Here is an 11,696-nt window from a genome sequence, read left to right on the forward strand (position 1 = left end):
TGCTCCACCGAATCAGCTATTGTACCAGTGCACCATAAAAGATGCACGTCTCCTCTCGCTTTCCTCTCGCTCTTCCAAAACACTCCCAATGGGCTTTCATGTTGTAGTGAGTGTGTAACGTGTGTGTGTGTGTGTGTGTGTGTGTGTGTGTGTGTGTGTGTGTGTGTGTGTGTGTGTGTGTGTGTGTGTGCTGGATACTACTAGTTCTCCTTACATGGCCCAAAAATAGCAAACTGAAGAGGTGTGAAGTAAAAAAGGAAAGGACACTTTAGTAAAGGAGTAACTGACATGGGGTGAGTCACTTTCACACACACACACACACACACACACACACACACACACACACACACACACACACACACACACACACACAGGTTTGTGGCACTATCTTTGTGGGGACCCGTCATTGACATAATGCATTCCCTAGCCCCTTACCCTAACCTTAACCACAGTATATACAGAGGCACATACTACACACACACACACACACACAAACACACACACAGACACACACAAGAAGATGATAAATTGTCTCAGGGGCCTTGTCACTGCTGAGTGTGTGTAAGCAGGAATCACGGGTTTGTGTCTCGCTGCCATGTGTTTGGCTCTCTTTCTCAGTTTGTGTGGTTCCATTTGTCCTCACAAATTACAGTCAAAGAGTCCCCTCTTTGGTTTGAGGTACTTCTACATAGTCACTGTGCCTTCATAAGCTCAGTTAACCTTTTTCTCAATAGATTAGAGTCCTCCATCAGCCTTTTGAGTTTTGAGAGCTCTGTGGGCCAGTGTAGATTCTAAAACTGTAATATGGAGAGGTGCTGAATATCTCCGAGTACCCGATTTAAGGGTCAACAACAGGGTCAGGTTTCACTCAGAGAGACCCTGACACCTCTTCTGTTCATCATTAGCGTATAAAGTTGTGTTTGACTGTGTGATGGCCCCTGACTGATCAGTCTATTGGCATGTGTGCTTTTCGTGTTTATGTTCTTGAAAGTCCCTGATGGTCACTTTCACACACACCATGTGACACCCGGCATCACACTATCCACATATTTACTCACTGGCTGTACATCAATGACACTATAATTGTTAACTGATAAATAATTGTTTTTGTTGACTTACTCAAAATATATTGAAGCCATGTCTCCTAAAAATGACGTTCCCATACAACTAAACTGCATTCTCAATTACATTTCGAGGGAAACATATTATGTCCCTGATTAAATTAGTTTTTGATGTCTCACAAATACATTTGTAATCAAAGTGTGCATAGGGAGGAGGTCGGGGTGGATGTATGTGTCAAAGTAGCCTAACACAGGACTTTCCATCACCAAGGAGACCATTGTCCGTGTCCCGCGTCAACTTTGACTTATTTTAACTTACATACGTAACTGAGGAAGGGGGGGGTGGGGTGCGGTCCTGTGTCTTTGTTGTGTATTGGTAAAGTGATTTGTCATTACTGCCTGACTGAATCAGCAGTATCATTAATAACCTGAAGAAACACAAAAACTAGGGTCATTTGTTTTCCACAACTCTCATTTTTGATCGTAAACAAATTTTCACTCAGCGAACAGAGTAATGTTTTTTCCGACTCCTTTTTACATCGGTGTTTATAGGATGTTGTAGTGTGAATGCAGAAGTGAGAATGGGAGAGAGAGAAGGAGAGAGGAAATGATACTTAAGACGTTCAGCCTGTGCAGCACCTAATGATCACAAGAGCAAAAGATACACGCACGCATATGAAAACTCATGCATGCACAACATGTGATCTCTTGATTAGTGCTGTAGTCACACCCTCCCACTCTCTCTGCTTGTTTGATCACAATCTGCCTCCTACTCCTGGGCTCCAATTAAACAGAAACTTTCAAAAGATAATGCTTGCTCGACATGAAATCAGTGATGACCTTTGTTGAAATAACTTTAAGGTCCGATATGTAATATATTTACTGTAATAAATTCAAAAATGACCCCAATGCGTCATCAGATATTAAAAGTGCTCTAAGTAAGTGATTTGTTTTTTAGGCTACAACATTTTTTGTCACATACAGCAAACATCTCCTCACTATCCGTTTGTTTTTGTTGCCATTTGTGGAGCCTGGGCTGTCTTCAGAGACTGCGTTTCTTTACAGCGTGTTCAGGGGACAGGCTGCTAGCGGATAGTGAGGAGATGTTTGCTGTATGTGAAGAAAAATGTTGTAGCCTAAACAACGTGTCACATCACTTAGAGAACCTTTAAGGAAACATGCTAAGTTGAAATAGTATCTTTTCTGACAACAATGCCAATGCCAGTTTTCCTTTTGAAATTTCTGTTCCGTGACGGAATTTCTGTTTGTGTTTTGGCCTGTGAGTTGTTATCAACTACCAACTTTGACAGCCAGACCGGGTTGCCAGATCTACCTGTAAAAACGTAAACCCAGCACACTGCAGCTGTAACGTTAAGACAGCCATGAAATCAGCAAACAAACAAACAGGATCAACGGAGATAGATTCTACTCAACTGTCAGTACACGATCCGTTCTGCCTGCACGATCCGTTCTGCACATGCGCAAGATATTACTGTTTACGACCTGCACGATCTGTTCCACGCTAGCCTATGGCTAGCCTCCACCGGGAAGCTAACGTTAGTTTAGCTAACAGCTAATTCGGCTAACCGCTAGCTGACAGCTAGATTCAGTCTAAAATGACGTTAAGTCAAACTTAATGGGAGAAGGAGACTACAGCTAAATTAAGACTTTACAGTAATAATAATAAAGACAAATATTGAGTGATTGTATTTTAAATGAGCACAAGTAAAGTAGAACTGACGTAACAGCTGTTACATATGTTAACGTTTATTTTTACGTTTTATTTTGAGGGTCTTTTAAAGTTATTACATGCTGTCTCAGCTAGCGCTTAGCCGAATTAGCTGTTAGCTAAACTAACGTTAGCTTGGCTGTCGACCGGAAGCGTGGAACAGATCGTGCAGCGTCGCAAATCCTCGTACAACAGCGCATGCGCGAACATTTTGCGCATGTGCAGAACAGATCGCACATGTGCAGAACAAATCGTGCAGGCAGAACGGATCGTGTACCGACATCAACCTAAAAAAAAACGGCATGTTTCTAACAGTTGCGTGACCAGACACGTACCAAACTAAATATTGGAGATGTATTTGAAAGATGGAGACAGCTTAGAGCCCAACAGGACGCCGAGTTGGCTAATTTCCTCCTGAACAGGTTAGCATTAGCATAGGGGCTAATTTATCACGGCTATAAGGGATAGGCATTTTATTTAATTTCAACATTAGTGTACTCACATTGAATTATATAGCTAGAGTACCTGAGTTGGTTACTCGCAAAAACAATTGAGACATAGCCAGTAAAGTGATCCCGACTGGTCCTGGCTAACGCCGTGATGCTAACCCTGCTAACTGCTAACATTACCGGAGGACCAGGAAAGCGGGCCATGGCTGTTTACAATGTGTAGCCTGTTCAGTGGCCGCAGCCGACAACGGTGAGTTATTTTAAGTCAAAAGAGGGAGGCTGTTAATCGGGAAGACCGTGAGTTTGCAGTGTATCTAGCGATCGGGACCTGAATTCTAAGCAAATAAAGTGTGTTCAGTCGGGTGGAGAGGATGGCAAGGTAGTGGTATTTTTAGCGGTTCCTACTGTAGCTAATTCTAAGCCGAGGAAGTGTCTGTCCTTCGGGTGGAGAGGACGGCGAGGTTGTTGCGTTTTTAGTGGTTCCTACCGTAATTCTAAGCCGAAAAAGTGTGTCTGTCAGTTGGTTACAGAGCTCTGCGTGAGGACAGGCTTTTATGTCAATATAGCCAGCATTTAACATTAGCTACTCTGCTGTGCTGTGAAGTAATGTCCTATGTAAGACAAGCGTCTAGCAACATTGTTATGGATGCTGCGATGCTGGCATCCTCCGTGAACTTCGAGTCTGAGGAGGAGGGGGCGGGGGCGGGGGAGACGACTCTCTCCAGTATTTTGAATTTGTGCTGCAGTTACTATTTTAAACACTAGCTGTCAGTATTACATATTGCACCTTTAAGACAATAAAACATTTTTATGTTCAGTGAAAATGTTTGTCTGACAGGACAAAAATGTATATCTTTAAGCATGGAAAAGTATCTACAGTATAGACATTGAAAGCATGTGTTTGAGATGACTCAAAGTCTTAAGACATAATAGCTTACAATAGCTCTGACTATTACCAGGCTGATTAAAAGAGAATATGATTTGATCTGATCTATGAAGGTTATTTTAAGGCACTCATGAAGCTGTGACACTTGTATTTGTATGAAATGGCTTATCTTATCTTTATTTTTAGAGTTACCCAACTGACACAAAAATGAAATAAAGTAATACAAATATGAGAAAATTTAAACCTGGTTGTTATTTTTTCAGGGGTAAGTGGCATAACCCTTACATAATATATCAGTTTGGGTTTCAGGCTTCCGTATCCACAATTGATTATATTGATTTATGGTCAACAGCATGTAATGTACCCAAAACTTAATTCATTATTTTTAAGAAGAAAAACATAAAAAACTAAAAGAAAAATTGTTATATGTATGACTTCTTGGCAGCTGCTTTATGTGCAATGTTTTACATACTTTTGATCAAGTATTTATACCCAGGATTCTCAGGTTACATTTGCCATGAAAAAAAGGGTGATAAAATGACTTAACTGTAGGTCATGGATTCCAACACACTTTGACATTGTAGTGTAAAGAGATCCCAGCTCTGTAAGCTGCTCATGTGGCCTGTCCTGACACTTCCAACTCTGGACCTGAGTCAAACGTTTTGCCCATGACAAAGGGAAAAGGATGTTGTAGTTGCCCAGTTGTTTAAGGCGTCAAAGTAAATATTTGTCAGCGAGTTAAAAACTTGAGATGAGAGTGCAGTTTAGTTCATGCAAGGTTGGATATGATTTAACTCTAATAAACAATTTAATAATGAATCTAATAGAAAACCATAGTTGTTCAAAATGTTATGACAATTATTTAAGCCTCCCTCGAGGGTTTATGTCAGGTCATGTGTGTTGGGAACTGGGGCGTGCAGTACAGTAAAAAGAGCATATGACTGATTGCTACATGCACACAGGACATTCCCATACCTCACAGTGGTTTCACAATAAGATGTGCGAGTAGTCTTTTGTGGTTTCAGCTTGAAAAAAAAAAAGCACATGATGCCACTGCACGCATACCATGACCAAATGATTAAGCTAAAAAAAGATGAATGTGATGAAAATCCTCAATGTGTCAGATTTGACCAGCAGGTATTACACTTCACCTACTGTAACGTGTCAATACTTAGTGATTATGTCACTCTCACCTACTGTACTGTGTGCCTGGTAAGCACACCTTTCCCATCATCCCTGTGGGCTGCGATTGGCTGAAGGGCTAAGAGGCTGAGGTGTTGCAGCAAATAGCACGAGTCGTGGGCTGGTCCTTTCTGCAACTCGAGGGAGGTTAATGAGTGAAGCTGCTGGGCTATCAGCCAGACATGAGCAGCAATGCTAAGGCTCCCACAATGAGCCTGACTGTATTACCACTGAGCTCTGTCTAATTATACACTCCCAGAGAGAGAGAGAGAGAGAGAGAGAGAGAGAGAGAGAGAGAGAGAGAGAGAGAGAGCAAGAGAGAGCATATTAGGTATGGGGAAAGAAAAAGTTATCAAGTGTCACTGTGTGTCAGAGAGACTTACTCAGAGGGATGAGTGTAGATTGAAGTTGTAAGGGTGAGATAGAAGGTGTGTGTCAGTTAGAGCGAAGGAGAGAGAGGAGGAGGGAGAGATCAAGCAAGCTGGGGAGAGAGAAAGAGAGCACACTCACGGGGAGATAGAGGGAGAGAGAGCAAAGAGGCGTTTAGAGAGTGAGAAGGAGGAGAGGCAGGAATAGGATGAAGGGAGGGGAGGCTGAGCAGTAGAAAGGAGGTAGAGACTCGCAGTCTCAAAACTGGATATTCCTACGTGCCTGCTGCTGCCCGATCCAATGAGTAAACTCTCTGCTATCTGCTACGCAAAGGCACCCGGCGAGGTATGTGACCACACAGCTTCCTCTTCTGTGTGTGTGTGTGTGTGTGTGTGTGTACGTGTGTGTAGGAGAGAGGGAGCGCAGGTGTGTAAGGAACTTTGAATGAAGGGATACACACGCCATGCTGTGTGTTTGAATGCTGCTCTGAGATAACAGGTTCAAGAGTTTCTGTAGGTATATGTCATCCTGAGAATGAGCTGGGTTAATTATAGGGAAAAGTGTGTGTGTGTGTGTGTGTGTGTGTGTGTGTGTGTGTGTGTGTGTGTGTGTGGTGTGTGTGTGTGTGTGTGTGTGTGTGTGTGTGTGTGTGTGTGTGTGTGTGTGTGTGTGAATGGACGTATAATGTAGATCAGCACCTGTGTGTGGGGTGTTTGTGTGAGTGAAAGGGCTTAACAGAGAGAGTGTGAACAAGAGGGAGAGTGTGACAGATCCAGAGACAAGATGTATGTGAAAGACAGATACAGACACACAGAAGACAGAGAGAGAGAGAGAAAGAGAGAGTGAGAGAGGTGGAGGTTCATCACTCATCATGACGACAGATCAGGACTTTTAAAATTAGAGCAGTGGGCTTAAATAGCCCTGGTCCAGAGATAGCCAGGGGCCCTGGAGGAGCCCGCTTAAACTGGGAGGGACGAATATGAAATTGGTGAGGGTGGGGTTAGTTGAGCCTGGGAAAATTTGGAAAGAGATGGAATGAGGGAGAGGGAGGAGAGAGAAAATAGGAGGTACAGATGTTGAGGACAAATCTGGGAAATATCTGATGGGCAGGTGTGGGTGCACCAGGCATCTGTAATCTAACATTAGAAAATATGCACTGAAATAACTTGAGTGACCTTTAATTTTTTATATACAACTTTACAACACCAATTGGTCTAAAGGACTAAATGTTTCTGTTTCTGCATCCCTAAGTTGGGAACACAAAGCTATGTTTGTGGTTCTGTTACCGACTCCACTTAAAGCCCTCCTCCTTTCTCGCCAATCTTGATGGAGAAATATTACGCCATTGTGCACGATTATGATTTCTGTATGTCTATTTCTGCTACAGCACTCGCTGCCCTTCTGCTGCAGTGATACCCCATATGCTGCATATAGGAACATTTCACAGGTTCAAACAGTTCTCAGCTATAGATGTCTTTCAAGCGAGACGTACAACATTTGTCACTGCTGACTTAATTCACTTATTTCAATTACAAGGACAATCTGCTGGAGTGTACAGGAAGTCTTATGTCACTGAGAGATTGCTTCAAGAAATTCTCGTTTTGAGTGCACAATTACAAAGTGTGCCTCATATTCAAAGGACCAATTTTTGCTGGTCGTTTCTGGTGTTGGATTCGTCATTATCAAAAAAGGACTCCGTGGTGTATCAGAGTTTGTGCCAAGGTGGGGCTCTAGCTGTAGTCAGGTGGCTTCAAAACCCAGATCTCCTGTGTTTAATATGTGTTTTATAGCAACTTACTAATATGAACCTGTAGATGTGTTTTATGACTCTGGCTATGTACCAAAGAAGTGTCCTGATAAAGGATGTAAAGATGATGAAGAGAAACTGAATGTAGGAATGTTTCTATCTCTCGTGGGAAACAGAAATACAACTGGTCTCTGTGGACTGAATGAAAAATACAGCATGTTCTTCCATCACATGTTTCTTAGAGTACTGTCACCCTGAAGAGCAGAACAGGCCTCTTGTGGAAGAAGGTTGAGTGGCTGCTGGCCCTTTAAGAGGTCTATTTTTACAGGGGCACACTCATGCATGGAGCGACGCACACAGAGGAGGCAGTGGCACACAGAGACTATTTGCTCCGCCTTACTTCTATGACTCCACACAACACATCCTATAGGACCATAACCCTGTGCTTGATTGGCTGAGCGAGATTCGTAAAACTTGTTTAGCCCATAGAGGGGCATGTGTTTTTTCAACGCAAGCTCAAACACGAAAATCATCAAAATTGTAAGTTACGAGGTTCGCGCCCGACAAGGAGATTCAGTCCCTTTCAAGTGGATCTCTCTGAAGTCTAAAAGTGATAATGAGTGGGAGCTTGCAATAAAGACACCCTTATACACACTGTACATAAATGTGCCAACGTTCCCACATACTTGTTTTGATATGCAGATAGCTATGAAAGAAATCTGAAAACATTCATGCCCCCTTCTTACAAACACATAATACACTTAGTTTACTTACACCCACACACTCCTCGAAAGAAAACACAGAAATGGGCACATTTTAGAACATTTTTACACAAACACACATCCTCGCACTTAGATATGTGCATTGTGCTGTACACCCACATAAAAGAAATTACTTATACATCCTCAATATCTGGACCTAAAATAATCTTCTCCTTATGCAATCTGCATGTTATATAATACATGCCTGTCATTATCACAGCGCTCCTTCACGCCCTGCTGTGCCTCTCCACCTACAGCACCACACAGACAGGCAGGCAGACACACACACACACACACACACACACACACACACACACACACACACACACACACACACACACACACACACTCACACACACACATACATACTGCACCTTGTGTTGACAGTCATATACTCTACTCTAGCACCCTCACCCACGTTGAGTGTGTGCTCTCAAACAGCCAGCCAGTTGAGTGAAAGGGAAAGACAGAGAGTGGGTGGGTCGGGGGGACCGAAAGTGAAAGAGACAAAGAGGGAAAACTTAGAGAGGGAAGTGTACATTCAGGCAGAGACTACACATTTGCATGATTTTATGAATTTGTGCATGTGTGTGTGATTTTTAGGGTTGTATGTGTGTTTGCTCTGCCAAAACTCCCCTTTCACCCATTGAAACTGTGGGCGCAGCAGTTTAGCAGGTATTTGAGGCTACATAACCCCACATAACCTTATTTGTGTTCTCATTTTCTTTACCACACTGTTCCTCAGGCTCAGATACCAGGGAACACACGCATGTCTTGCATGTCATCCTCTCACAGAATGGAAAGGGAATCAAACCCCTGTCCTTGCTGTTCAGCTACATTTCTGAAAACAGTGCTGCAACGTAAGCTCGCACTATACTTCATTTAATCAATGTATATGAAAAGTGCAGCTCACATGATTTTTTTTAATCATTCTAAAGGTACTGACTAATCAAGCAATGTGTGTATATCTGCTACGTGTCAACACAGGCATATAGGGCACTACATCCAAAATGAACTTGCTTTACTTCAAGTCATTTAGAAAACAGTATAACAACTCAGTTGTATTGCACAAATCTCTCCTAAGGTACGTGCTAATCATGAAGTAGTTCTGTGTTTAGGGCACTTTTGAATTGGTCAAGGGGACCTCCATGCCCACTGTTCCCAGATCAGCACTCTTACAGTTGAAGGGTATGAGAACTGGCCTGGGAGCTCAGCAGAGGAGCCAGGAGTGTGATGAATAATCCAAAACAGAGGCAGGTGTTTGAATACAGTTGACACCGTGCCAGACTACTTTAAGGTGACAGACACACCTGTCGGGGAGGGTGTCCCACAAGAAGGAAGTGGTATATCAGTGGTATATTCAGACCCACATACGGGGTGGGAATGTGCGTGTGTGTGCAATTGCAAACATGCGTACGCAATCTGTCAGTTACCGGAGTCTTTTCTTCGCTCTTTGTCGATCGTTTTCTTTGGCCCTGACTCGCTAAACCTTGTGTATGACCAAGCAGTATGTTCTCCTCCTCCTCCACTCCTCCTATTCATCTACAATAGGGGTCAACAACCTTTCAACCCTGCCTCCCACCACTTAACACCCACAGCTTTTCAGCCAGGCCTGCCTCTCTGCCTGCTGGAAGCCCAGTAGATCAGAAAAATCTGCTCCCTCGTACAGACAGACGTGCACGAGCATAATATATTGCAAAGTATCGGTTTTGGTATCACTGTACAGAAAGTGTAACATCTGAGACATCCTGTAGCCTTCAGCATCAATAGTGTCCTGAACGCCTGTCCTGAAGTTGTGTATTACCTTCCCTATCCTTGCTTCCCTATTCATTTCTTTCTTTTTTCTATCCTTCGCAGCAAAAAAATCACTCCGCAAAACATCTTTCTCTAATTTAATTTGGCTTCTTTTTTTTGTAATTATTAGCAGAGATTGCCAAATAGCTGTGTGATAAAGGTTCTCTCTCAAGTGGGACTCTCCCTATTTTCGTTTTGAAAACAAGCATTAAGCCCACTCAATCCTATTTCAATATAATTTGCAGCACCCTCTATAACAAACAGCATAAGCCATGTGTTGAGTAAATGGCTGTGACCGTGTGTGGCTGGGCAGCAGATTTGTTGTGGGAGGGGTTGTAGAGCAAGAGCAATGTTGCCTTGAATGCCGGCAGTGATAAAGGTATTCCAGACAGTATCTATAAAGCCAGTCTAGTCAGGCATTCTAAAAATGAATGGCACTTGTGCTTCTAACAGGAGACCAGGCCATGCTCTCTCAGTGGAGTAGTCATCATGATGTTTGCTTACAGCTTGCTGACAATTTGCTGCTTAACTAGAGAACCAACAAAAAACCCAGTTTGATTGTCAGTCGCCAGGGGACAGTGCCAAAAACAACAAATCTTTGGAATAAAAAGTAACCCCCCCTCCTCTTTCACACACACTCTCATTTCTCTGTCAAGTTGTTTCTAAACCATTAGATTTTTTTTTAACTTCCTTTGTCTCTTCCTTTCCCCTCTCCTCTTTCCTTAACCCCCCCTCCTTGTAAGCTACTGATCTCATAGCATGAGAGTACTACCGCATCAAGGGCTCTAAGGTAGGCTAATCATGTGGCAAACTAGTGAGAGAGACTGCTACCTGTGAGCCAGTGAAGCTGAGCATGTAAAAAGTTAGGAAAAATAATTTAGAAAAAACAAGTGAGCTGCAAGAATGGAAATGCAAAAGCATGACTGTGTGCATCAGCACTGTGTGACATTACTCCAGTTGCATAAGAAGCACTGTCACCTAACCAATAGTAATGTTTGTTTCATGGTTTTTTTTTATACTTTGTGATGCATATGATGCCAACAAATTGACACCAAAGTCATCTCTTTGTGGTTGAAAATGTAGTTGGTGCAGATGCCGCATAAGAGGCATACTATCAGATTGAGACGGTGGAAAAGTGCAAAAATGAAACTCCCATCAGTAAATGTCAATGAATGACAACAATATAACACCCGCGTTAGAAAATGTCACCCACAAGGTTTGCAGAATACCTGTTAACTATTCCGCTTGTTCCCTGCTGACCAGACGTGTATAAAGTACTAGAGACCCATAGTTGAGTAAAAGTACAAGTGCTCTATCAAAAAAGTGACTTGAGTAGAAGTAGAAGTGCTCTTTAAGCACAACACTTAAGTAGAAGTACTAAAGTGTTCAACATTTTTTGTACTTATGTATTGCAAGTAGTTTAGTTTAAAATGTACTACTCAAGTACTGAAAGTAAAAGTATAATTGGGTTATTTAGTTATTAAAGAAAGCATTCAAAAGTTTGAATATCATATTGTTTATATTATGTCAAATGTTTAGCCAAGGCTGTAGCCAAAGGAATTGACAAATATAAAATATATTATACTAAAAATAAAAAATATTACAGTTTTTTTCGATTGCTAAACGACAGTGGGCACAACTGTAGTCACATGTGCAAAACTCTAACTACAGTCTGCACAGCAGCAGTTCATGTGGACCAAACTCTAGTTTGTTTTTCA

The 11,696-nt window shown here is 42.3% G+C and overlaps 1 protein-coding gene across 2 annotated transcripts in view; it reads left to right on the plus strand.

The window, feature by feature from the left end:
• The first annotated feature begins 249 nt into the window (after positions 1-249).
• Positions 250-11,696, plus strand: part of zmp:0000000926 (ataxin-1-like) — a 25,676-nt gene continuing 14,229 nt past the window's right edge. The window contains exon 1 of one of the 2 annotated variants that reach the window (XM_028581791.1): positions 250-293. The gene's annotated coding sequence lies outside the window, so the exon portion shown is untranslated. Of the gene's footprint in view, positions 294-5,817; positions 6,022-11,696 lie in introns of those variants that run through there. The other variant, XM_028581789.1, reaches the window with a different exon arrangement.

The sequence above is a fragment of the Perca flavescens genome, chromosome 7 (genome assembly GCF_004354835.1).
Source record: "Perca flavescens isolate YP-PL-M2 chromosome 7, PFLA_1.0, whole genome shotgun sequence".
NCBI classification, from domain to species: domain Eukaryota; kingdom Metazoa; phylum Chordata; class Actinopteri; order Perciformes; family Percidae; genus Perca; species Perca flavescens.